Genomic DNA, 27,147 nt, shown 5'->3' with positions numbered 1-27,147 from the left:
AGCAAGATCAATAAATTCTAGAGACCTGCTGTACCACATTGTACCTATAGTCAACAGTAATGTGTTGTACACTTTTTAAAAATTTAATAGGGTAGATCTCATGCTAAGTGTCCTTACACAATAAAAATATTTTTTAAATTTTAATAACAAGTATGTTGTGATGGGGGCTTTGTTTTTCTCTCTCAACTGCAGTTGCCTTAGTTGTTGAGAAATAGAAATGTAAGCTATTTCTTATATTTTTATACTGTTTTATAAAATAGAAGTTTCTAAGCAGAGAAATGAATTTTGTTTGACACATTAACCTTTTATTTATTGTTTTATTCAGTCAGCAAACATTTGTTGTGATCCTGCCATGAGCAGGCACTCAGCAAAGTTTTGGAGACACAAATGTGGAGTAAGACCCCTGTCTTCAAGATGGTCAAATGGTCAAGGCAAACTTTTTTTCTGAGTTGCAATAATGCAATAATAATAGTGTGTACAAAGTAGAGTAGATGCATAGACAAAGCAATGGAAATGCTCAAGCAGAGTTCAGAAAACCCTCTAATATGTGGTGTGCCACAAAAAGTTGCTTACAGGGTGCATTTGATAGGAACAGGCAACCTCCAAAGATTCATCCAACCCTGAGATTCTAAGAGCTTTGTAAAGTGGGGGACTTCTTCCCTTAGCCAGGGAGGAAGACAATCATTTAGTGTGCAGGTGACATAAATTAGGTGTTGTTCACTTTTTCTTGCCATGAATCTATCAGAGGAGCAGACCCTGAAGAGTAACATTTCTCTTCTCATCTTTATTTGCTTTTTTCATTAAGTCATCCTCAGGGCAACTGAATGCTCCAGCAATAGATGTCAGGGAAAAACAAAAGATAGGTATTTCTGTGCAGTCAGAGAGAGTCTGTGCTCTGATACCAGCATAATGTTTATGAAATCAATTTTCTGTACCTGCCGGATCAGGCTAATGTGAGAACTAGCTTTCCACAACCATCCTATTCATTCCTGGGTGATTTGACAGGGCTGATATTGTATCATGAATACAAAGGGATTGAGTGCTATTCTCCTAATTTATTCATTACTTGCCTCATCATGCTGGTAAATAATATGCATATGGTAATTTGAGAAACACAATGTTCCCATTGCTCTTTTTTTATTCCCGGAAATTTCTCTGTCTTTTGTAAATGCTGCAAAAATATCAAAGGCAAGGTTACCTCAAAATTGGATTTTACATTCCTCCTGGGCTCACTTTCTGGTGCCCACACAACACATATAGTACATTCTTCTCTGTTTTGACCAGTGTTTTTAGACTGTGCAACCCCTTTGCTCATAGTCTTACTGTGGAATGTTCTAGAATAACTCAACGAAGACTCATTTTGTTGATTTATGAATATATATTAAGTACCCACTGTATGCCTGACACTACGCTCAATCTTAAACACACAACAATGAGAAAGATAGAAGCACCTGATTCAGGGAATGTTTTTTTTTTTTTTTCAAACTTTTCCAAAAACTGTGGCATCATCTAAAGACAAAAGAGAACATGAAATAGATGCCTTAAATAAAAGTGGATTAATAATGAATGAGAGGACTCAAAAGCTCTCCAGAATACATATTTCAATCAGTAGCCGTGGGTAAACTGATAAGCTGGAAACAGCATGATTGGGCCCATGGATCTGGGGAAGAAAGCCCCATTTATAGACCTGAGGTATTGAAAACAGATGCATAGATCAGTTTACTAAGAGAGAAGTGAATACATAAGGGTGTTTTACTGAGAGTAGCACTTAATTTATGTATATTTAAACTGTCAGAATGTTTTAGTTCTTTGTGGTCAGTAATTATCATATTTATTTATTTATTTAACAAATATTTATTGATCTGCTACTGTGGATAAGTCAGTTGTTGTTCTAAGCACCGAGAATTAAGGATCCTATATCCTCAAGTTTACACTGGATAAGAAAACAATGAAAACAAATAAATAAATAGACCAAAAAAAATGCCAGATATTAGAAATTGTGATATGTGCTATGAAGAAAACAAATGGTGTGTGTGCACACATGCGTGTGTGTGAATGTGAGTGTGTGTAAAAGGGTACTTTACATAAGGTGTCAGGTGGAGCCAATCATGCAAATAGGGGAGGAAAAGAATTTGAGGCAGAAAACAGAATATTTACCTATTGTTTACAAAAGATGGCTCTGGACAAAAGCAGTATACAATTATCTAAATCAAGGGCTGGCAAATTCCACCTGCCATCTGTTTCTATAAAAACATTTTAGTCCTGTTTTTGTAGATAAGGTGTTTTGAGAACACAGCCAAGCCTATTCTTTTACGTATGGTCTACGGCCATTCTCACACAACAGCAGAGCTTTATCGTTGCAGGAAAGACCCCATGGCCCACAAAGCTGAAAATATTTATGGGGCTCTTTAAAAGAAAAAGTTTACCAACCCCTGATCTAAATCACCAGTTTGAATAATCGTTACATTTGTGATCATTTTTTATTCTATTGTCTTTAACTCTGTGAGATCAAATTAACAGTTTACAGAAAACCCTGTTAAACTGCACCTAGTGATGACAGTTGACATTCATTGAGTGAAATTATGTCCCAGGCACTGTTTTAAGCACTCTATGTGAATTGCATTACACTTGATGCTCACAACAGCCCTACGTGGTGGGTTCGATTATCACTCCTGGTTATAGATGAGGCAACTGAGACACAGAGAAGTTAAGTGACTCACTTGATGTCACACAGCAAGGAAGTGGTGGCATCAAGAGTCAAAGCCAGGGCTTCCCTGGTGGCGCAGTGGTTGAGAATCTGCCTGCCAATGCAGGGGACACGGGTTCGAGCCCTGGTCTGGGAAGATCCCACATGCCGCGGAGCAACTAAGCCCGTGAGCCACAATTACTGAGCCTGCGCATCTGGAGCCTGTGCTCCGCAACAAGAGAGGCCACGATAGTGAGAGGCCCGCGCACCGCGATGAAGAGTGGCCCCCGCTTGCTGCAACTGGAGAAAGCCCTCGCACAGAAATGAAGACCCAACACAGCCATAAATAAATAAATAAAATTTAAAAAAAAAAAAAAAAAAAAAAACAGTCAAAGCCAGACAGACTGGGTCATAAACACTGTCCTAAAACTGCTTTTGTGATTTAACATTCTGCAACTCCACCACCATAACAAACCCCATGGCTTAAAACTACCTATCTGGGACTTCCCTGGTGGCGCAGTAGTTAAGAATCCACCTGCCAATGCAGGGAACACGGTTTCGATCCCAGGTCCGGGAAGATCCCACATGCCGCGGAGCAACTAAGCCCCTGCGCCACAACTACTAAAGGTCACGCGTTCTAGGGCCCACATGCTGCAACCACTGAAGCCCGCACACCTAGAGCCTGTGCTCCGCAGCAAGAGAATCCACCGCAACAAGAAGCCCGCACACCGCAACGAAGAGTAGCCCCTGCTCGCTGCAACTAGAGAAAGCCCGCGCACAGCAATGAAGACTAAATACAGCCAAAAATAAATAAATGAATTTATTTTTTTTAAAAAACTACCTATCTATTCCTAATTTGCACAAGTAAGCAAACATCTTGCTTCAAAGAATTTATAACTTGCTTTAGAGACAAATTTTGCAGCTATTCCTTGCTTAGCATTCAGAATGTAAAGAAGGTTTCCAAGTGATTTCCTCTCAAGCTTCATTGAGAAGCATTGGGTAAATAATTGGTTATTTTAGGAATGCCCATGTTGGAAATCCAGACTGTTTCTTTAATCAAATGTGCTAATTACTAAATGTATCAGATAATTCTTCAACCTTCTCTCTTGTTTTGGCTGTAAGAGGTACCATTGGAGCCATTGTCGCCCTTCCTTTTCTCCCCATTTCCTAAGGATCCAGTGTAACTTAAGCATTCCCTCCCTGGATTTCTGGGTGACTTCCACTAAAATCCTAGATATCCTTGGTACAACCATGTGTAAACTCAGCTGAAAAATCTATTTCAGAAAGCCCAAATGTTCAGTTCAACCTAGGATAGCAGCAGTATCCCTGAAACTATATGTGCTAATCTCTATGAAAGACGTCTATATCTCTGTATCTCTTTGTTGGCAGTCTATTCACTTCTGAAGAGATTTCCTATAGGTTGGTATAAGCTTCCAAAAGGCATTTGAACTGAAACACTTACACTCCCAATGAAAACACTAAACATTAGAGAATTGCCATTTTTTTTCAAAGTCCGAGTATGGGCTATGAATAGTTATTGAGTAACCATGAAGTGCTAAACAGTACCTTATCACACAGATGGCCCTGATTTCCATCCTCATGGAATGGTGGAGATAGGGACCATTAAAGAGAAAATGAATGTACAATGTAGTGAGTGTTATGATATACAGAGTGCGGATGATAGAGCAGTCCAAAGCCGTGGCACCCAACTAGGAGTTGAGGGTAGAGGGCATCGTCAAGGAAGGCTTCCTAAAAGATAAAATTTAGAAGGTAAAATTTATCAAAATTGGAGGGTAAGAAGGGAGAAGATTGGAAATTAAGGAGTCGAGGAAAGACATCTGGTTTTATCACCAACATTTTGTTGAATTATTAACCTTTTCTCAGTATATATTTCTACACACTTCCAAAATTGGTACTCATTCATTCAAATTAGCACACCTTCTTCAATGTTTCATGGATGCTATTGTGTTTCAGGGTAGCAAGAGAATCAATCCAGCCTCACTTTGCTAGTAACCAGCTGTGGGATTTTGGACAAAGAACTCAACTTTACTCGTCCCCAGCCCTTTCACCTTCATAACGATACTGAACACAATGATTTTTCTGGTTCCTTCCACCTGTAAAATTCTACTTTTTTAAGTCCTGTCCTTTTCATAATGCTTTACTAATCTCTGTGGCTTCATGTGGAATTTCCCAATTCTGAACCTTAGGATGGTGTGTCTTTTAGAACTGTATTATACTGTGTGTCACACCAAACCTGACTGACCAGCAACTGAAGCGAATTAGGGGTTTTATTTTTCTCATTTATTAAGGAGTCCAGAGGTAGGCAGCCCATGGCTGATGAAGTAGCCAAACAAGGGCATCAGGGACCCAAGTTCCTTCAAACTCTCTTCTTAGTCATCCATGGTTCCAAGACAGCTGCTCCGTCTATAAGCTTCAAGTTTGGGCTCCACACAAGAAGGGATATCAAGAAGGGCAAGTCAAGGGCTGGCTGAATCGGCTTTCTTTGAAAGAGCTCGCCCTAGTGGCATTTGCTTAAAACTCATCGGTCAGAACTGTGTCAAGTGGCTACCCCCTGGGTGCAGGGAAGTCTGGGAAATGCTCTTTCCTTTGGTTGGGCACACTAATGCACTAAACAGAATGAGGGCTGTGTTGATAAGGAGGAAAGGGAGAAGGGATATTGGATAGGCAGCTTGCATCATTTTCTGAAGCTTATTCAGATGTAATATTCAAAATATTTTAAAACAGGACTGGCATAGCCACTGACCAATCAGAACAGATGCTGGCCAGAGCCGTGTAGCGGTACATACCTGCTGAGTAGCTGCCCTCACGTTTTTCTATTTGGCGTTATAGTCATCATCCCTCTTCCCTCCACGTAATAAAGCCTACGTCCATCAAGGACAAGACTATACAGTAAGTCCCCTACATACGAACTTTCAAGTTGCGAACTTTCAAAGATGCGTTCCATCAACGTCCGGCGTGAGTGAAATTGCAGCTTGCCCCCCACCCTCCATCCCCTATTGCTGACAATCCTTCAGCTCTACCATCTCCCACCTCTTCTCCCGCCTCGTCAGTAACTCTTCTTGCCTGTTCACTTGATGCCAGCCCCTGTATGCTAGCTGTTGTACTGTACTACTGTATTTTTCAAGGTACTGTACTGTAAGATTAAAAACGTTTTCTTTATTTTTTGTGTTTGTTTTTTTATGTATCATTTGTGTGAAAAGTATTATAAACCTATTACAGTACAGTACTATATAGCTTATTGTGTTAGTTGGGTACTTAGGCTAACTTTGTTGGACTTATGAACAAATTGGACTTATGAATGTGCTCTCAGAACAGAACTCGTTCGTATGTAGGGGACTTACTATATTTTATGTATACTCTTTCCATTCCCCAAGAAGTGACATTTACATAGAGTAAGGGTTCACTTTTGTTGAAAGGAATTGAATTATTCATATTATAATCTAAGGATGAGACAACCAAGTAAAGAAGTATTCAAGTTATTACCTATTCTGTTTCTTCAGGAATGAATAACTCCTATGAATGGTGACTGTATATCCTAAATGCCACAGTACAATTGATTATAAAACTGGCAGAGGGATTTGGGCTTTGAAGGTTGTTCAGATCTCTTACAACTGTTCAAAAGGATTATTATAGACTTAAGAAAAAGAGGTATTGCCTGAAGCAAAAAGTTTCAGGCATAATAGAGGTTCAGAAGACCTTTCCCTCCATTTATTAGATTGAATAGAATTCATAAGGAGCCACCCCCATCCTGTTAGTGTAAAGAATTTTTAAAAATCAGTTCCTTAAAGAGCTGCATCTGCTTCTTAAAGCCTATAATAAACCTAATAGTGTATTATTTCTTTTCATTCACATCTTGAGTAACCATAATGCTCAGAGGTTGGGATGGAGCATTTTACTTAATTTAATTTTCTTATAAACTTGAGATTAACTCAGAAATTCATGTATCAATCCTTATTCTTAAAAAAAGATGTATTTTTAATGTTCATAGTTTAATTTTAATCAATTAAATTTTTTTCAAGTGCCTTTATTTTCTCTGCTTTACTCATTTTTAAATGATATTTCAGTTTCTACTACACTTTTTTCATTTGCTCTACTTCTCCAGTTTATTCTCCATTCTGTGTGTTTCTTGAAATGCAATACAAATATATCTGAAACTATTTGAAGAATTCATGGGCTACTAAGAAAAGCATATATATGCAATATCCAATTTCCAAATTGGCTTTGGAAAGACCTATCTTTGAATCATCATTTCCATTAAAACACCTCTCAAATGAAAATGATTCCATGGAGTAATAAAGGTTAGAATATAGTGGGTGCCTTTTTTCATTACTTTAATCTCTTGCTTTGGCTCCTCTTAATATTTGAGGTATGTACTTACATCTTTTCTTGGTCCTCTAGGGAAATCTATTTTTATGTTTCTGCCAGGCTAACTTAATTAAGACAGTATGTTGGGTTATCTTCTTTATACCATACACTTTCAATTCTAAGATGAACTTTTTTTACATACATTTTATTAGCTTTGAAATTGAGATACCTCTTTAAATTTTTGGCATAACATGATTTAACTGAATGTTTTCTTTTCTTGGCAGTAAATAAAATAACAGTAGCAAATAAAATACTTGATGTCTTCTCACATGAGTTGAAATAATCTCCAACAGTACAGTGTACTTCTAAGAATTTCTGAATGATCCAGGAATCTGCCCTGAATCGTACAGTTGTTCCTGCCTTGTGCCATCTTGTATCCTAACCAGAATGAGGTTTAAGTCTTTGAAAATAGGAAATAAGAGTAAGTGTATAAACACTCTTCCTTTTGATTCTCTACATGGGATGTTTTTCTCAACTACAGTTTTTGAATCTCACTGACTTATGCCTTGCAAATGACTCACAAAACCAAAGTATACATCTATGTTGAAGCATGTCCTGTTTTCTGTAAATTTCCAATCCTCCTTCCACTCATCCCCCACCAAAACAGCAAACAAATCGCTAAATAACTAACTTCCTGGCCACCTTAGCTACTCAACGAGAATGTTGTAGTTACCATGATATCTTCTCTTTTTAAAATGCTGGTAAAATACACATAAATTTTACCATCTTAACCATTTTTAAGAGGACAACTTAGTAGTGTTAAGTTCATTCACATTGTTGTGCAACCAATCTCCAGAACTCTTTTCATCTGGCAAAACTGGAATTACTGTGATATCCTTTAAAAGGCAGTTCTCTCATCTTTTAGCTACACAGCCCTTGCAATTTTTGTCAGAACTCTTTCAAATAGTTCCAAGCCTCAAGCCAGAGGGTTAGCTCTAGCCCAGCCCAGATTAAACCTTTCAACATTTTTTTTTCTAATTTTACTCTCTTTAAATATGTGTGTGTAAGTATAAATGGCTGTTTTGGTCTGTAAAATGGGATTCAACGTTTTAATATTTTAACACTTTAATACTTTAAAATGGTTCTTATTTGTAGGTTCCCACCAAAAAAGAATGTGTCCCTCCATTAAAGAAGCTGACGCGTTATAGTAATTGTTCCCACATCTCGCTTCTTGTCTTGCCTTGTTATTGATAGTACGCTTCTTTGGAGTCAGAGAATAGCCTTTCATGGTATGCATTCAAGTGTGTGGATGAATCAGATAACTGGATCCTTGTTGAAGGAGGTTGTTTTGAAATATATGAACTAATTGTAAAGACCGAATTAGGTAAGGCAGTGGTTTTCCTGCTGGATTTCTAGGAGCCCTAGACCTCTGTGCTGGTGTCTCCAGGTGGGCCAAAAGGTACAAACAGGAGGCCAGATGGATGGGGCTGGTCGCCTACTCTTTCTTCTCCCCTTTCAACTATTCCTATCGGTTTTATATTTTGAGATCCCACATAGATTTTTCATAAAGGAAAGAGAAAGCTGTGCTGCTTTAAAGAAAAGTCTTGAAGAGTAGAGAAAGTTCAGACTAATAAAAACAGATCTAGGTTCAAATTATAGCCCAGTGCCTTAAAACCTGTGAGGTCTTGAGACCAATCACTAACCTCCAAGCCTCATTTTCTTTGTGAGTAAAAGATCAGCTATTGTTATCTCCAAGTCACTGAGAGGATTATAAAATAGAGTACAGTATTAATTATGTCTCACCTGAAGTTCACGTCCTCGGTGAATGTGCGCCGGCGGTAGCCTTCATCAGTTCCTGCAGGGTACTGACGACAGTCATGGATGTGATGTCACTTTGTTTTCATTCTGTCTTCTGCTCTTCTGCCTCTGCTGTAAGAGCTCCAGAAAGAGTTTTAAGTAGACACCTTTTTTTTTCCTGTAAGGTATGGACTCTGGGCTCAGCATGATCTGTGAATTTATTAGAATTGTAAAATCTCCAGCCTCACCCCAAACCTATGAGTCAGAAGCCCTGGGGGTGGATTTTAGCAATCTTTGTCTTACTAAGCCTTCCAAGTGATTCTGATGTGCACTGAAGTTTGAAAACCACTGAAAAGAATCGATTCACTTGGACTAGCCAGCTCAAGTGGGAGCAGGAGAGGTATGGGGTATGCTGTGAGACTCCTATCTCATAACAGAGATAGGAGGCGAATAATAACTGGGTCTCTTAAGGATTGGAAACCAGATCCAAGTTCAGTTCCAAGGACCTCAGAAACTGACAGTGATAGGTCTTTACCCTGATGCTACGTTTCCCGTGAATCAGTCAGCTTCTAGGGCCGTAATTCTCAACCAGGGACAGTTTTGCTTCCCAGTGGTATTTGGCAATATCTGGAGACATTTGTTACTGTCATGACTGCGGAGTTAGTGCTGGCGTCTAGTGGGCAGGTTCCAGGGATGCTCTTAAACATCCCACAATGCACAGGACAGCCCCACAATGAAAAGCTACCCAGCCCCAAATGTCAATAGTGCCGAAGTTAAGAAACCCTGCTCTAGAGATCTTCCTCCTGATACACTTGCCTCTCTTCCCATAACCAACTACTAACTTCTTTACCCTCTACCCTAAAGCTCTCAAACTGGCTTCTGTGAACCCTCCACGGGCCCATGGATGGGCCTCAGAGAGTCGGTAAACTCCCACAAAGGCTTACAAAATATTGTCCCTTATTTATTTATTTATTTGTGTGTAAGGCAAGGTTTGGGAAAGGGGCTGTGCACAGCTTTCATCAGATTCTCAGAAGGCTTTTTCTTTGTTAATTCCATGTATTATTTCTCTACCTCAGAGTTCTGTTCCTTCCCCATTACAGTTTGCTGGTGGTTTCAGCTCCTCCTGGAATCATGGCCACTCTGCCGTGTCTCTACGTCATAACTTCTCAACTTCTACCCTTACTGCTGCTCTCTTTTTCCCGTTCCATTGGCCAGTTCAAATCCCCAGCATGAAACATCTGATTGTCACTTCTCTCCCTTCTCTGGACAGAGGTTTTCAAACCAGACGCCCCTGTGGGCCTCTGACAACCCAATGCAATAGTCGGTCAGATGCACCGTGAGACGGGTAAGGCCAGAGGGAAGCCATGTCAGCCAGTGCATACACGACTGTCCATGGCAGGCACCCTCAGAATAGGCACTGGTTGGGGCACCACAGTGGCCGTGTCTAACTAAGGTGATGAGAAGAAAATCCAGGGCTTGGGTTCTGTCTGGAGAAGCCACCAGGTTGTCTGGAAAAGTAGGAAGAGCATGGAGTCGATCTTAAACAGAACGCAGGGTGCAGCAAGGACAAGCAGACTCCAAAGCCTGTGACGAGGGCTCTTGGAATCGAGCTGGGGAGGCAATCCAGGGTCAAGCAAGAAGGGTCAGGGCTCACGGGGTCCACATAATCAAGACAGGATAAGCTCAGGTGCAGCAGCAGAAACAAGCCAATACAACTGAATGAACATCAAAAGCAAGGCACTTGTGTCTCCCTGGCTGCCTTTACTCTCTTCCTTTCTCACCAGAAGCTCATCCACATAAAATCTCGGTCAAGAGGCTTATAGAACAAGACAGCCGGAAAAGCTGCATTTGTCGAGGAAGCCAAGGGGCCACAGAGAAACTGGATTTGTCCTTTGTGCTTCTCGTTGCTTCTCTCTCTGATCCCTCCCTGCCCCTTAGCTTTTTCTCTTAGCCCGTTTCACAAGGACAGGATTTTGTTTGTCTGACTGAATAGTAAAGAAGTATTTATTTCCTAATTTTTAATTTTAAAACCAACAGAACTCTCTAAGGAAAAGTAGCACAAAACCACATTAAATTATACAGTATTTGTATTTATGTAACCTTAAATGGATTGTTCTTCTTTGGGTCAGTAGATCCAAAGGGGGAAAAGCAAATCTCCCTCCATCCAATGCTATATAATGGTTTGGGTAACAGGGATGCATCACACCGACCCCCCAAAATACCTTAGAACAATGGTTCGCAAACTTTGTCATACGTTAGAATTCTGAAGTTCAGGTGGCACCCTACATCATTAAATCAGAATGTTGGCGGGAGAAGCCAAGGATCGGTATTTTTTAACGTTTTCTGGTGATTTCAATGTGCAACAGATTTAGGAAGCCACTGCCTTAGAGAGGATATTTTAATAAAGCCCTGATACTGGATTGCTATCTTGCCACTTTCTACCAAAAAGTGAAATGTGACAGAGAACACATTTTTTTTTCAATTAATTGAATTAAATCCCAGTTAATTGAGGTTGTGCTCTAATTTATTGCCAGAAGGCAACCAGCTGGGCAAATGGCTTACATCAGTCAAAATAGCAGAGTAGCATTTTGGCATCCTGTAGTCAAAACAGTCGATTTCACTGACTTGGGGTTGTTACTTTAATCTTCAGCTCCTGTAACTTGGTGTTTTAATTTATTCAGACACAGTTTTGGACCCTGGGGATTTTCTAACCTATTCTCCACCTTGTTCTCCAGAGTCAGTAGAGAGCAATCTGGTCTCCAGGGCACCAGATCTTTGTGTGATAATCTAAGGAGAAAGTAGACATCCGACGCCCTCAAGCACACCTCACCATCTCAGCAAATATTTCAAGAGCCCACCCGGTTCCAACTCTGTCTCAGCTTCCTGGTTTCTATTTCACCTGACATGTGAAGAGTTTTTTTTTGTTTGTTTTTAATTAAACATAGCTGAAGACTTTAGGGCCTGTTTCTGAGTGCATTCTATTTTGATGGCATATTCTCATGACCACTTGGCAAAAATGAGAGCGTGACCTCATTTGAGCGAGACCTTTTTCGTGCTCCTGGTGACTGTGTCCTTTACTAGTTCAGGAGAGAAAGCAAACTCTGTGAGGATAGGATCAGACTCAGGGCTGCTCAGTCTCATAGGAATAGCCTAAAATACAACTTAATGATGGTCTCCAAAAGCATGACAGATGAACAGAAAGAAAATTCAGGCTCATTGGTCGCTATTTTCACAGAAGAAACAAGCTTAAAGCACACATAATTGGCAGTTTAGTGAGCCTGAAACGATAACTTCGGGATTAAATTATAGATCTGACTATTGGAAGAAGCCTGTGGCGTTTCCTGCTACAGAGACAGTCTGCTGTGAAATCGGGATCGGAGGAATGGATCACAATCCTACCTTGACCTCTAACTTGCCATGTGACCATGCATGTTATGTGACTTTTCAGAGCTTCAATGTCATCATCAGTCAAGTGAGAAGTTGAGCTGGGTGATCGCCACAGTCCTTCCTAACGCACTAATGCTCTGTGATATTTGAAAGCAGGACAGGGAGGCCTCTGCCTTGAGTAGATATTAATAGAAGCTGATTATCTGAGGTTCCTTCCAACTCAAGAAGTTACAGACTAATTGACCACTTTGTTTCCTATTTTGAATTGCAAAAATATAATCAGGACCGTATCAGATGATATCAAGGAATTATTACTAATCCAGTTAGATAATGAAAATAACACTATGGTTGTGTAAGAATATGGTCATAATTGCTAGATATCACACTGAAATAGGTAGGTGTAAAATAACATGATGCCTGAGATTTGCTTTTTTAAAAAATAATAAAGTAATATATCCAGATCTCTTTTGAGCTGACAACGTTTCTAAGTATGGAATCTATGCTCTAGAAAAAGGATTCAGGAGTCTGGAGTAAGCAGATGTGGATGGTCTTGAGTGTTGTGGACACAGAGCCAAGAGACTTGATGCTTTAGAGGCCACACAAAGCTTTTTCTGAAAATCTGGAATATGGAGGTTGAAGTAATTCACCTTTTTCTTCCATGTTATATGGATAGGACGGTAAGCTGAAAGCAGTTTCCCCTGAAAAAAATGGAAGCCCTGAGAGGTTTTAGTGCCTTTGCTGGGGACACATAACTAATGACAACATCAAAGCCAGAATGAGGATTGGAGGATGCGGTTCCATGACTACCTCTCTCCCATATCTCCTTCCACTCCTGCTGGGGAATTGCCAAAAGCATAAATATGCTTTTGACACCATATTTCCTGTAGGGATTTTGTGTCTGTCAAGTATTTAAGTCTCCTTAATCGTTCTTAAAGCTCTTTCTAGTGGTTAGAGCTCTCCTTTAAATAAAAATTAACCAGACCTCATAGCAGTGAACTCAGAACACCATTGCTGGCTTCTTACATTAGCAACTTTCCCACTGGAAGCAGCATAGATGCTGCCCTAGAATAGGACTGTGCTGTGTCTACATTAGTCAGGCTGACCAAATCCTGTGCAGTCCAACTATTTTCACTGATTAAAAGTGCAATTAAACTTTGCATTGGTGCAGAAAAGAAGTATGAATTGGTCACAGAAAAGGTGCTTATAAAAGCACACCAGCTCACTGAGATACAAACCCTCTGTATTAGTTTCTCAGGGCTTCTGTAAAAAAAAGTGTCACAAACTGGATGGCTTAAAATAACAGAAATTTATTTTCTCACAGTGATGGAGGCTAGAAGTCTGGAACAAAGGTTTTACCGGGGCCATGCTCCCTCTGAGACTCTGGAGAGACTCCTTCCTTGCCTCTTCCTGGCTTCCATGGTGGCCAGCAAGTCCTGGAGTCCCTTGGCTTACAGCTGCATCACTTCTGTCTCTGCCTCTGTCATCACAGGTCATTCTCCTTGTGTGTCTCTACTTCTTACCAGTATGACCTCATCTTAACTAATTCCATCGCCCATGAACCTATTTTAAAATAAGGTCACATTCTGAGGTCCTGGGGGACTTTAACATCTCTTTTGAGGGGACACGATTCAACCCATTATACCAGCCAAATAAATGACATTGTGAGAAGATTTCCATTTGCATCTACTGTTGTGACTAGGCTCCCGACTTTACACAATGTTAGAGCTAAAAATCCACTTCTGTCTGGAAAGTGATTTTTGACAAGAAGGATTGAGAGAACAGCCCAAGCTCCGTGGCTAGTGCCAGCCCCTTTGGAAACACGTGTCGCATCCCGTGTGACACGCTTCACAGAACCTGAGTGATCAGATGTTGGCAACGCAGTGATGGCAGGGTAAACTCAAGCTTGTAGTGGGAAGGGCAGTGCAGGATTCATGACTCACCCACTGTAGCTTGCCCTTGCTGCCCTGGGCCTTACCCCTCTCAAGTCTTCCCCTCTGCCTTGCTCATCCTCTCTGCTTTGCTGGGAAACAATAGCTGCTTTGAATCTCTGATTCAGTGGCAAGTGAACTGTAAACCAAATTAAGCCAAACCAAGCAAATCCAACCACTGTCACAAGCAAGTTATCTAATTATTGCTTTTTTTGCAGTGCGGGGGAGAGGCAGTAAGGGCCTTATATATCACAAGGCAAATATTAATCTACCTGAATCAGCTTGCCTAGGGGTAATCAGCAAACGGGTTGATGCTCATCAGAGCTGCACAGACTGGTCTCTGAGGGTGTTCAGAGCCAGGAACAAACCCTACCAGGCACTTTCAGTAAATCAGAAGGCAAGTTCTGTGCCTTCGCCCTCTGAATTCTGAAGCAAGGGTCCAAACTTCACCTGGCTTGTGGCATGCCCAGGGTAAGTCACCGGGCTTCTTGGATTCTGGGTGGATTTCCTGGTGTCACAAGCTCTCTTCTCTCTCTCTCTCCCCCTGTCTCTCTCTGGAAGAGGATCAGGTCCTCTGGGGGAGAGGGGACAGTGAAAGTGTGTTTGCAGAATCCTGCACTCACTCTCACCCCACTGCTTGGCATATTACCTGCCTTCTGACGTAGGTAAAGGAGTTAAGCTACTCTGTCACTGACAGAGGATGGAAGGTGAGGGGAACAGGAAGGAAAGAAAAGAAAGGGGAAGTATGCTTCAAAGGGGGAAAATATTAGCAGTGGGTAAAATGATCAAGATTTAGTATTATCTGAGGTAATGATCTCAGAATGACAGAGGGAGTGGATTTGGCCAAGATACTGGAATCTTTCCAGATTTCAGGGCCTCCTCCTGTCTTAAAACCAGTTGAGCCCCTACTCCATGTTTGCCAAGGTTAATCCTTTGACCTATGGGTAAATCCTCCCTAACCTCCTTGGACCAGAGGAATGGAACGTAAAGGAAGGGTTTTGTCAGAGCTGCACAAACCCATGTGGCGCATCTCCTGGCAGGAAAGCTGAGTGGAGAACAGAACTCTCAATATTTAGAAACTGGACTGGGATTTCCATCCAAAGGATACGATTTTGCCATTGCCTTGGTTGTTTGTACAGTAAATGGAGCAAATCAAGAACACTAAGGAGAGAACTTTTTTCTCTTGATGCCTAAATGCCAATCATGATTTTTTTGCAGTTCTCTTAATTGGCATCCCGGTTCCCGTCTAACTCCTGTTGTAAGGCACACGTATTGAAATAAAAGCTGCCTACATTTCCACCACCAACATCCAAAAGGATGAGGCACCATCCTTTTTCTCCCCACCAGTTTCTGTCTATAATGCTTTGTATTCATTAACAATTGGCTCTGTTCCCATTGCAGTGTGGAGGCCCTGTTCCAGGTCAGTTCTGATTTGGAACACTGGGTCCTCAGCAGCAAGGTTCTGGAAGAGAAAGAAAGAGAACACAGGGAAGGGGCCAGAGATGGAGGCAGATTTGAAGGTTTGGCCTGAAAATTGTACTTAAATAGAGAGCCATTTATCTCTAGAACTCTGACTTCCCAGCAGTCAAATACTTGACAGAGAGGTTAAAAGTAAAGACAAGATTAATTATCAAGGCTCTTGGGAGGGTGGGGGGAGGAAGGAGATGAGTGCTTTCATGTTCATCAGTGTTTATTCAGAAAGAGTGTTGCTAATAATGAGGATTGCTGAACATGAAAGAATGTCTATTACCATTTTTGCAAGTAAGTAGGGGAAATAACACACCGTTTCTTTTAAATATTTTTATTATGATATAATTTACATACCATAAAGTTTACCTCTTTAAAGTATACAACTCAGTGGTTTTCAGTATATTTACAGAGTTGTGCAACCCTCATCATAACCTAATTTTAAAATATTTCAACAACCGGAGAAGGAACTTAGTACACATTAGCGGTGGTCATTCCCCTTTCCCCTTTCTCCCCTACCCCCAGCACCTGGCAACCACTAAGTTACTTTCTGTCGCTGTAGATTTGCTTTTTTCTGGACAATTCGTATAAATGGAATCATACTATATGTGGTCTTTTTTTTTTTTTTTTAATTTATTTTTGGCTGCGTTGGGTCTTCGTTGCTGCACCCGGGCTTTCTCTAGTCGCGGCGAGCGGAGGCTACTCTTCCTTGTGGTGCGCAGGCTTCTCATTGCGATGGCTTCTCTTGTTGCAGAGCACAGGCTCTAGGCATGCGGGCTTCAGTATTTGTGGCACATGGGCTCTAGAGCGCAGGCTCAGTAGTTGTGGCGCACGGGCTTAGTTGCTCCACTGCATGTGGGATCTTCCCAGACCAGGACTTGAACCCGTGCCCCCTGCATTGGCAGGCATATTCTTAACCACTGCGCCACCAGGGAAGCCCTATATGTGGTCTTTTGTGACTGGCTTCTTTCACTTGAGATAACATTTTTGAGGTTTGTCCATGTTGTAGCATATATCAGTATTTCATTCCTTTTTGTTGTTGAGTAAGATTCCATTGTAGATATACCACATTTTGTTTGTCCATTCATCAGCTGTTGGACAACACACTAGTCACACTAGTATTTTAATTAAAAGAGCAAATTGCCACGATCTCGGCAATCTGAGTTGAACAGCTTTTTGCTGTAGGTTTGAGTTAATAAAACGGTTCCTGATCTTAATATCTTAGATTTAAGGGATAAGATTAGTAAGGGATTTAAGATTTAGTATTGATAGCAAAAATTATTTCTATTTAAGTTTGTGGAGAGTAGATGTTTGCAGGATGAGCTAATGATAATAATATAATAATGTCATGATATTTATATTTGTGCTTTTCAGTGATCTCAGTAGAGTGGATCTGTATAGAAGAGTGTTCACTCCTCCCTTCTAATAAAATAACTTCAGAATGTTTGAAATCTTTTGACTACATGAACTATAACAGCTGCCTTTGTGTTCAGCCAACAAGTTCACAGCTGAGGTTGAGGCCAAGCTCCATAGCTGGTCTGCCAGAGGTCTACTGGTTACACTGTCCTATTGTATCAGTTTCTGTCTTTCCCTGCTTCTGACTCAGGTGTGAAAGAAGAAGCATGGAAAAGAAGAGTGAGAGGGAACAAATAAGGTTCCACTTTCTTAAGGTGTCATAACCCTTGCTGCCCACTCTTCTTACATGGGCAGTAGTGGTCAGACTGAGGACTCTGGAATCCTGGCATGGCCATTTCATATCTTTGTGATGCTGGGCAAGTACTTAACCTGTCTCTCTTGTTCTCATCAGCAAAGTGAAGATAATAATGGGTCTTAGTTCCTAGAGATGCTTTGAGGATGCCTGTAATTCCTGGCATAACAAATTAACAGTGTTAACCATTAATATCACTAGCATGTATTCACTACTTGCTATTTCCTCGATACTGTGCATCGAATCCTCACAACAATCCAAAAAGGTAGTGAAAGGTATTCTCACTTTACAGATGAAGAAATTGAGATTCAAGGAAGTTACGTGTCTTCCTCAAGGTCACATGGCTAAAAAAATGGCACAAGTCACTTTTATATACGTTTTGGTCTGGTTCAGGTTCTTAACACATTCATTGGACCATGGTGCCTCTATGCAATGAATCATGTTAGCCAATATGCCGTATAGTGGGATATAGCTATAATAACACACACACACCCACATTTGTTTTAATAAAAATGAATGATTGATGCAATTGGGCCACTTTGGAAAATGATGTGACCAAAACCCATGGGGAGAAAACAGTAGTAAGGGGCTGAGTTGAGGCTGTTGGAACAAACATGGGGCTTAAAGAACCTCAAAGTAAAGCAAATCCTCTGGCTAGATGCTATATTCTCCCAACTCTGGGGAGCCAGACCCTGTGGTTTATGGGAACTAAAAGAACACTGCACATGGTGCTCAGGCTAAAGAAGGTACATTGACTCATTGCCATCAGCTACGGAATTAGTCTCCTGTGCCCATGTTGGTATTTCAGTTCTCAACCTAATGGTTTAAGATGTTTCCATTATCATCACCACTCACCCACCAAGAGCACTTTTAAATTAGCCTTGAGAACAAAAGAGTAAACAGAAGCACAGTTTATTATTCTGCCAAGTTCAACTACCTAAAAAAGGCAACATCTGATAGTCAAGCAAACAACTAGACTGCAAAGCAGAAGTGTTAGCCTTGATACATGCCAGTTATTTGCTGCTCCAAGAGGGTCATTGGCTGTGTTGCCCCAAGAGTGGGGGAGAAGACAGTTCAAGGGTCGGAGACAAATGGCATTTAGATGGTCCCCAACTGGCTGGAGTAACAGGAAACCTAAAACAGATTTTCCTTCTAACATTCTCCTCTGAGCAGCCTTCCTGATTATACAGTGTAAAATAACAATTTTGGCTACTAATCCTAAATAATCCCAAGCTTTGGATACTAACTCCGGGAAATATTTATTCCTCATATTTCTAGGTAAAAAGATGTTCTCGATTCAGATTACCACAATCATAACAATCTGCTCTTTTAATTAAAAGAGTGTGTTCTTTCCCCACTTATAGTATTAGTGGCTTCAAATGCATAAAGAGCCTTTTCGTAAACCCCTTCATGGGGGTTTAGACATCAGGACAAAGGTAACATTTTAAGAATGTTCTTAATGTTGCAATCAATTGGGGATTATTTTTTAAGCCAATTTCTTGAGAATTCTGGCTAAGGTCTTTTCATCGTTGGAGGTTGTTTTTTATTGTCCTCTGAATTAGGAGTGTGACCCTAGCTTGTTAGGTGCTACAAGCTTCTCTGGGAAGGTGGACTTACACCTGTGGTCTCTGAGCTAAAATAAGCAGAAAGCCCTTTGGTTCAGGTCCACTGCTGGTGGCTACCTCATCCAACCCATGGTTGCCCCATTCAAAATGACCATTGGCCAATTTATGCAGATTCATGTTCGTGCCGTGGCTATTCATCGGACTGGAACAACCAGCCTGCTTCTAAGTGATCCTGATTTGGTGCTATCACACTTGTAAAATCCAGCTCTAAATTCTATCCTTCCCTACCAATCAATCAAGGAGATCTGGACTTTGGTTCTTTGTAAATTATCCATAGTACTCTTTATTTACTTTACACTCATGCCCAAAAGGATTTGAAGGAACCTGCTTTAGATATGGCTCTGCTGTACTGTGACCCGGGGCATGTTATAACAATAATAAAACATCTCACCTTTCACAGTGTTTCACTTTTACAAAGCACTTCCATGTACCTTCTCCTGTGAAAGTGACTACCCTCGGGATACCAATTGACTTATACGCTTCTGATAAAGCTGGCAGATGGAAAACACCTTGGAAAATAAGGACACTGGACAAATGCAAGGGTCACCCTGTTAATCAATGGGCTGGTAAGACTAGAGTTTCATTGTGTTGGTCCAACACAATGGTGTTTGATTTCAACTCTGGCTTGCAAAGATGTTCCAATCCTGGATATTTGTCAAGAATGGGAGGTCAGAAACACCAAGACCAGGAGGTCAGGGTGGATATACCGGCAAGGATCCATACAGGGAACTTCTTGGAAAGAAATGAATTGAGGAACTTGTCCTGAATATGAGTAGCTGGAAAAGGACCTTGAATTTTCCCAACAGATGATTGCAGGAATATCTAAAGTCTGGAGTAGGAATGATAGACTACAGCTTAAATTGTAAGACACCAGTCTCCAGAACCATAGCATTTCAGAGTTGGAAGTCCCCTTACTGGTGTTCCAGGCCTGATCCAAGTCGCTAACCCCTGTAGGGTTTCATATGGTCTCTGCTTAAGCGGCTAATCTCCTACCAGAGGGGCCCATCTCATCTTTGGGGCATAATAATCATGTGAAAGGTATTCTTCCTCTTGAGTCCAGGGCTTCTGCCTTATAACAAGACCCATTCATTGTAGTTCTGTTCAGTAATGGACAAGTGGAATGTCTAGGGAGGCACTTCACTCCCCAGTCATTGAACTTGAATCTACCTCCATGTAATTTACTCCAGTTAGAGGATTTCTCTTCTTGTGCCTTTGGATACACTTCCTCAGTGATCACAGCAGCCCTAAATGGTTTCGGAGACAACACACGAAGCCCCTGAGTGTTGGCACATCTTCCTACTCACAACTTCTCCTTGTCTTCTGTATCTCCTATATCTCTTCCTTTTCCTCTGATATCTGCACCCAGCTCTCGTATAATTCTTCTGGAAACTAAGCATGAACTCATACACAGAAGACAGAGGTTTCTAGTGGAAAGAGCAGAGGAACTTGCTTCAAGCCCTGGCAAATTTCTCTAAAGCTTCATAGTATTATTACTTACCCAGTGGTGATGGGAGAGTATAATGATAGAATATAAGTGAATGTTCATTATAAAATACAAAGTATTATAAAGCTACTGAAGACTTTACCACTAAATTCTAAAAGACCTCAAGCATCATGTGGTCCCAGCTCCTTGTTTTACACTAGAAGACATTAAACAGAGAAGAAACTGACCTATCCAAGGACCACAGGAACAGTTAGAGGCAGGGCTAAAATGGAACCCGTATTTTGCCACTCACAGTCTCTTGCTCCCTCTACTGCCTGTGTGTTAAACAATGAGGGAAATCAGTAAAATCACCCTTGCACAGACCCTTAATAGTACCCAACACATATTAGGTGCTCCATCACTAGCGGCTGAAGAAATAGTCCAGGAAACAAAAGAATGAATAAATGACTAGTACTTGTTTCTGATGACATTTTATGGTTTCCTCCAAATGTACCTCTGTTTTTAATCATTTTTTAATTAGGTCTCTAGTAAAGAGCTTGGTTTTCAAAATGTACATGGGAAGATTAAATGAGACAATGCATTAAAGTGCTGAAAAGCTGTGTCTGGCAGTCAATAAATGTTAACTAATTATCATTCTTTGTTTTCTAGCCATGATCTTAGCAATAAGATCATGCTAACGCGATAAGGACTCACCAATCTGAAAATCACTTTGCAATCTACTAACAAAAGGAATTCTGGAATTGCAGAAGTATCACTAGTATTTGTCAGTTCCTATCCTGTGATTTTAACTAGGCCATCCATGCCCATCCTTTGCGGTTAGCACCCAAAAAGATACAAAGCTTGCGTTAGCACCCAAAAAGATACAAAGTCCTGAATTCTCTCACTTCCTCCTCTGGGCTCCTGTTTATTCAGCCCCTGACCTTTGGGCTCTGTCTCCCACTCCAGTAAGCACTTGTCTATTGGACCTGACAATTTATTTGGCTTTGTGCTGTTTGAACCTTAGCACTCTTGCTCTATCTCAATCTCACTCAAGGTTTTGGAATTTCCCTCTGGTTCTCTCTACTCCCCTGCCTGCGCCCTGGTAGCTCTCCTCCTTCTAAACAAGGCCCATCCGCTTGACCCAAGTTGGTGTGTTTTCCTCTCAACATTGTAGCATTTGTTATAAATATTGATTTTTTTATGATACTGGGAGCTGGGAGTTAGAATTTAGGCTCTTAGTATTTCTGTGTTTCAGGAAAGGGGGAAAATGGAACGTTGCCAAGAGGTTTTTTTTTTTTTTTTTTTTTTGTGTTAACTGAACTGGCTTTTTCTACCTCTTTTCATCTGTTCGCCTCTGGTCTCCCAGTTTGATGATGCTCAGATTCAACCTGCCCTGGAAGAGTGACACCTGAGTGCTTCATGGGTTTTTTTTTCCCTTCGAGGGCTTCATTCACATATCTACAAATTGCCATAGTGATCTGAATCAGTTGCCAAAATGCTTGAAGCTTCCTTCTGAATCTCTGAACCCATCTGATAATTTGACAAAAGACTAAAGACTAAACTTGGGCCAATGCCAGTACAAAGAAAGAGCTTGGATAAACTCATCAGTTAGGATTATACCGGAAGTTCTGATGTGGACAGAAATATTGATTCTCTTTTTAATCTCTGTGTCTTGTGATGAATTACCATTTAATATCTTCTCCTTTGTCGATGATACATCTATCCCAGATATATCCCACCCGCAATGTAAATTCCTTCGGAGCCTGGACTTGATCTGTTTATAATCACAGCTCTGTCCTCAACAGCTGAAGTGCTTGGCAAATAGCAGGCCGCCAGTTGGTGTTTGTTGAATACTGAATGAATGAACAAATGAATGAGAAGCAGGATAGCGTTGTGGTTGGACAACAGCCTTTGACATCAAAGAGATCCCAGCTCGATTTTTGATTATGCCACTTCCCATCTTTGAGACTTCTCTGGATTTCAATTTCTTCATCAATAAAATGGGGGTGATAATAGCACCTACCTCATAGGTTTTGGGAGAATTAAAATAGTACATGTAAAATTCTTAGCGCAGTAGCTGGCATATTTTTAGAACTTAATAAATGTTCACTATGATGTCTGTTCTTTTCAGTGAAAATCCTCAATATTGAAGCTTATTAGAGGTCATTGAACTAATTTAACGTGACTAGTAGTGATGACTGTACTAAAGACGATTTAGTTTAATTCGTCTGTCAGCAAGATTTTACTTAAAGAGCCAAGTTGACAAAACATGTATTGGTCACGCTCACCGTGTTTAAAGCACTATCCTAGGCTTTCAGGAGTGGGCAGGATGCAAAGATAGATATGGCACAGTCTCTACCCTCTAAGAGTATAAAATCTAGAAGACTTACTGTGTGTGGTACTGTACTAAGTATACAGATATAGGAAGTATTGTTACCTTCCTCATCATCTGAGTTACTCTGTGTGCTTTGCAGAAAATTATTCTGCGACGCTCAGCTTCTCCTTTGAATACTTTCAATAACAAGAAACCTACTGCCTCATGAATCAGCTTATCCTGTTTGGGAACAGTCATTACCTTTAGAAAGAGCCTCCTTAAAATTAGCACAAATCTACCTCCCTACAATTTTTACATGTGGATCTAACTTCTGCCTTTTGGAAACACCCAGGAAAAACTCCATGTTTTTCCCCTTATATCAGAAGTCAACAAAATAAAGCCTACAGGCCAAATCCAGCTCACCATTTATTTTTGTAAATAAAGTTTTATTAGAACACAGTCAAGCCTATTCATTCACATATCGTCTGTGACTGCTTTTGCACAAGAGAGTAGTTGCAACAGAGAACATGTGGCCCACAAAGCCAAAAATATTTACGTCTGGCCCTTAAAGAAAAACTTGTTCAACCTCTGCTCTATATGACAGAACTTCAAACACTTAAAGACAACTAACATGTCTCCTCTTAAAGTGGAAAGCCCAGAACTGAGCCTAGAACTCTAAATAGAGACAGAATGAAGCGGCACTATCACCTCCCTTATTCTGGACATCATACTTCTAATTATGTGGCCCGAGGTCAAGTCAGTCTTTGATTGACACACAATACTGGAGTCTATCAGGGACTAAACCTCTGAGATTTCTCCCCCAGGAGCTTCTGTTAAGTTACGCCTCCGCACCCTGCACTGGTGAAGCCTAGTGTCAGACACTATCTACAAAACTTTCATCTTTCCAGTCTGTCCCAAGCAATCAGAAAACAATTCAGCATATATTCAAGGGCTGTAGCAGTCAGGATCAGAAAGGAAAAAGATGACATACTTAGGGATGTTTAAGAAAAGGTAATCTTATGATTTACATACCTGTGGGCAGAGTTGAGAAAAGTAACAAGGGAATTTGTCACCACCCTCTCTGCCTAGAGGGGAAGGGGGAGGGAGGGATTTTGCCGGGACTCAGTGAGAGCTGGGGCTGCCCACCGGGAGCTGTGGCAGTGGAGACACAACCACTGCTGGAAGCAGGCCAGGACGAAGGCGGGGGTGTTGGGAAACAGATACCCTGACGTGTTCTGCTCCCATCCTCTGCCTCCCATGGGTGGGACCCAACCAGAGCTGGAGGACAAGAGCATCACAGGAGCCAGCCCACAGGGCACAGAAGAGGGCTGAGAGTAGGCGTGGGAGACGGGGTAGAGAGTGACAAGGGCTAAATGGTGTGCCAGGCATTTTTTAAAATTCTGAATGAATAAACAGATGAATGAATGAAGTGAGTCCAAGACCTGGCACTCAGTCAATGTTTGTTGAACTGCAGGAGTGAAAGGACCACAATCTCCTTTACTTCTTCTTGCTCCAGAGCCCTGACTACTGCTGCTCGCCATTCCAGACTTTCCACCCCCAACGCGGCCCTCCTCCTGTGCTCCACTCCTGCACCCTCCTCTAGCCTCTGCTGACCTCTCAGCGCTTCCCGCCGAAGAGTAAAAAGTGTGAATTTAATTTGGGAGGCAACAGAGCAGAGCAGGGGTTGTTTTAACCAGAGTTAGAACATTATCAAAGAGAGGGCTTTAAGTCCTGAAATGATTCCCAGAATTTAAAATACATTCTAGAATGTTCCGAATTTTAAAATGAAAAATTCAGCATCACTGTATCCTATGGAGAAAAATTGGTGGCTTCTGAGAAATCTGCCCCAGACAGTTGCGTTATGAACTCTGGGTTCACCAGACACCTCATTAGCTGATACCTTGGGGCTGGCCGTTTTACACTTACATGGGCTCATCACATCATAGGTTTTTATTGCAAAGATGTCTGGGCTCTGCATTCATTAGGCCAGTAGCGGTGACGCTGAGGAATTGGGGGTGTATGAGAGAGATTCGTGTTGGCTTGAAGCCGCTGGTAGCAATCCGCAGCTGCCTGCCTTCCACTTCCTTCTCCATGGGTGTCAGCATGGAGAACACTCAGCCCTGGATTCCTTGAACAATAATCCCCAAGATTCTGGATTTTGAAGACATAGAAATTATTTAAAAGTATTATTTGGCCTGCTACTCTGGTTAGATTGTTTGTTTTCGCATGGAATGTGCAAGAGAAAACTGAGCATTAAATTAGGAATTGTTGTCTATATATCAAAGCAAATTTTAAAAAGTAACTGCACACATATAGGAGCCTATTTTGTATTCAAGTCCTGAAATCATTTTTGTTCTAACTCAGATCCATACTATTAGCAATTGTCACCTCATGCCTCAGAGACCCAGGCAAGTTAGTCCTCAGAGTTTAAAATGTCTTAGACAAAACCTAGAGCCAGATATATTGGAAGGAACAAGATGGGACCCATGATTCCAGATGGGCATAGCCCAGCTGATGAAAGCCCACACGCAACAGCCCAGGGAACAGCCCTGTCACTACCAAAAATTATTCACATCTCGAAAAGCAGGCTTCTGCCAATGCTCATACGAACCCATGAGATAGAATCAAACTCGAGCTTTGAGCTGGAGCGGCCAAATTCCCAGTTCAGCCGTGGCTATGACAGGATATGTCAATAAATTTCATTCAAGGTCTCCAGGGCCAAATTTCACAAAGTCAAATCCCAATTAGGATAACTGGCAACATTTTAGGAAGATCTGTAGATAAGATAATAGTACTATATCAACGTTAATTTTCTGATTTTAGTCATTACATGATGGTTATATAAGAGAATGCGCTTGCTCGCAGGAAAACGCAACTGAAATATTAGAGGGCGAAGAGACATCATGACTTATTCTCAAATAATTCAATAAAAATAATCATTTGTGTATACAGAAAAGAAAGAGAATGATAGGGACATCCCTGGTGGTCCAGTGATTAAGATTCTGGGCTTCCACTGCAGGGGGTGCAGGTTTGATCCCTGGTCGGGAATGAAGATCCCACGTGCTGCATGGCGTGGCCAAAAAATTTTTTTAAAAAAAGAAGAAAGAGTATGATAAACCAAATGTAAAATATTAATAAGTAGGGTATCTGGGTAAAGGGAATATAACATTTTTTTAGTATTTTTGCAACTTTTCTATAAGTTTGAAATTACTTCATAATAGGGTTGATAGAAAACTAATTCAAAAAAAAAAAAAAAAACTAGAGCTGTCTTATGCCATCACTGAAGCGCAGTGATTTCAATCATGCTCTTGCTGCAAAGTGAGTAAGAAATGGCATCTCCTGTTTCATCATCTTTGAGCTAAAATGAGTCATTTCCTCTTTCAGCTAAAGAACTCTTCTATTCATGGAGGCGAACGCTAAGGATGCTTTCCACATGAACCTTGAGGTAAGGAGAACTTGACACGTGCCCCTCTGTCACATCGCCCAACTGTCCTACTGTGCGCTTCATCCAGGCTCAGGAAAGGACTCTTCTCTCTTGGCTCACAGAGAGAATAGTTTCGAACCAGTCAACATCCACATTGCTGCATTCTGCTGTTCTCAAAGACCTTTTCGATCTCCCCAGCCTATCCTGCCCAGAAAACCCTTCTCTGTTTTTCTCAACGAAAATACCACACCTATTAAGAGCTGATATCTCCTCGTGGTGCATTTATGGGAGATTTTAATTTTCTCTTCATAGTTGTCTGTACTTGAGAAAATTTCAACAATGACTGTGTTATTCTTTTAAAATCAGAAAAAGAAATATTGTGTTTGCTTTTATTTTCCCAAGCAGCTCTGCATAAATTCTTGCCATGGTTTTCTGTGTCCCCTTCAGCCCCTACGATTGTCACAGCTGCCTGTCCCCTTCCTCCCAGCCCACTGACAGTCCTCATGGAAAGACTCAGACATGCTGGGCTCTGCATCTTCCCTATCTACCTTCGGCAGGGAAAATCACTTCCTGGTCCCATGACCCACTGAACCCCAGGCACAATCTACTGACTTGGATCTCACAAGTTTTTGTTTGCCTCTCCCCACCTACAATATCCTATTGCCATTTTGGGGTCGGAGTTGGGTAGAAGTACTTAATTCACATATTCCCCCTTCATGCCAGCTCAAATACCATGCCCCAACTCCATCTCCCTAGGATACCAGGCCCAGCTGATAAATAGGTCGTAAAGTATTATGAGTCCATTTGACAGATGGAGAAACCAAGCCTCAAGGCTACCCTCTGTATGTACTACAGAAAAATGGGATCTTGACCCTCTGAGACCAACTTGGCACGTGTCACCCTGAGGATGCACTCTCTCTTTCAGAGCGTGTTAAGTTAAGGACTCATGAAGATATGAAACTGACTAGGTCATGGGTAGATGAGAATTATCCTAGGATTTCCTGAGGTCACCCCAGGGTACTTGTCCTCCAATACTGAAAAGTGATGGTCCTTTGAGGACCA

At 41.2% G+C, this 27,147-nt stretch overlaps 1 protein-coding gene across 1 annotated transcript in view; it reads left to right on the top strand.

The window, feature by feature from the left end:
- PRLR (prolactin receptor) overlaps positions 1-27,147 on the top strand; it is a 119,428-nt gene that overhangs the window by 38,442 nt on the left and 53,839 nt on the right. The window contains exon 2 of the mRNA XM_036845975.1: positions 26,046-26,106. The gene's annotated coding sequence lies outside the window, so the exon portion shown is untranslated. The remainder of the gene's footprint in view (positions 1-26,045; positions 26,107-27,147) is intronic.

Source organism: Balaenoptera musculus, chromosome 3, assembly GCF_009873245.2.
Source record: "Balaenoptera musculus isolate JJ_BM4_2016_0621 chromosome 3, mBalMus1.pri.v3, whole genome shotgun sequence".
NCBI lineage: Eukaryota > Metazoa > Chordata > Mammalia > Artiodactyla > Balaenopteridae > Balaenoptera > Balaenoptera musculus.
Note: the sequence above shows the minus strand (reverse complement) of the source record. Positions and strands in the feature narration are given on the sequence as shown.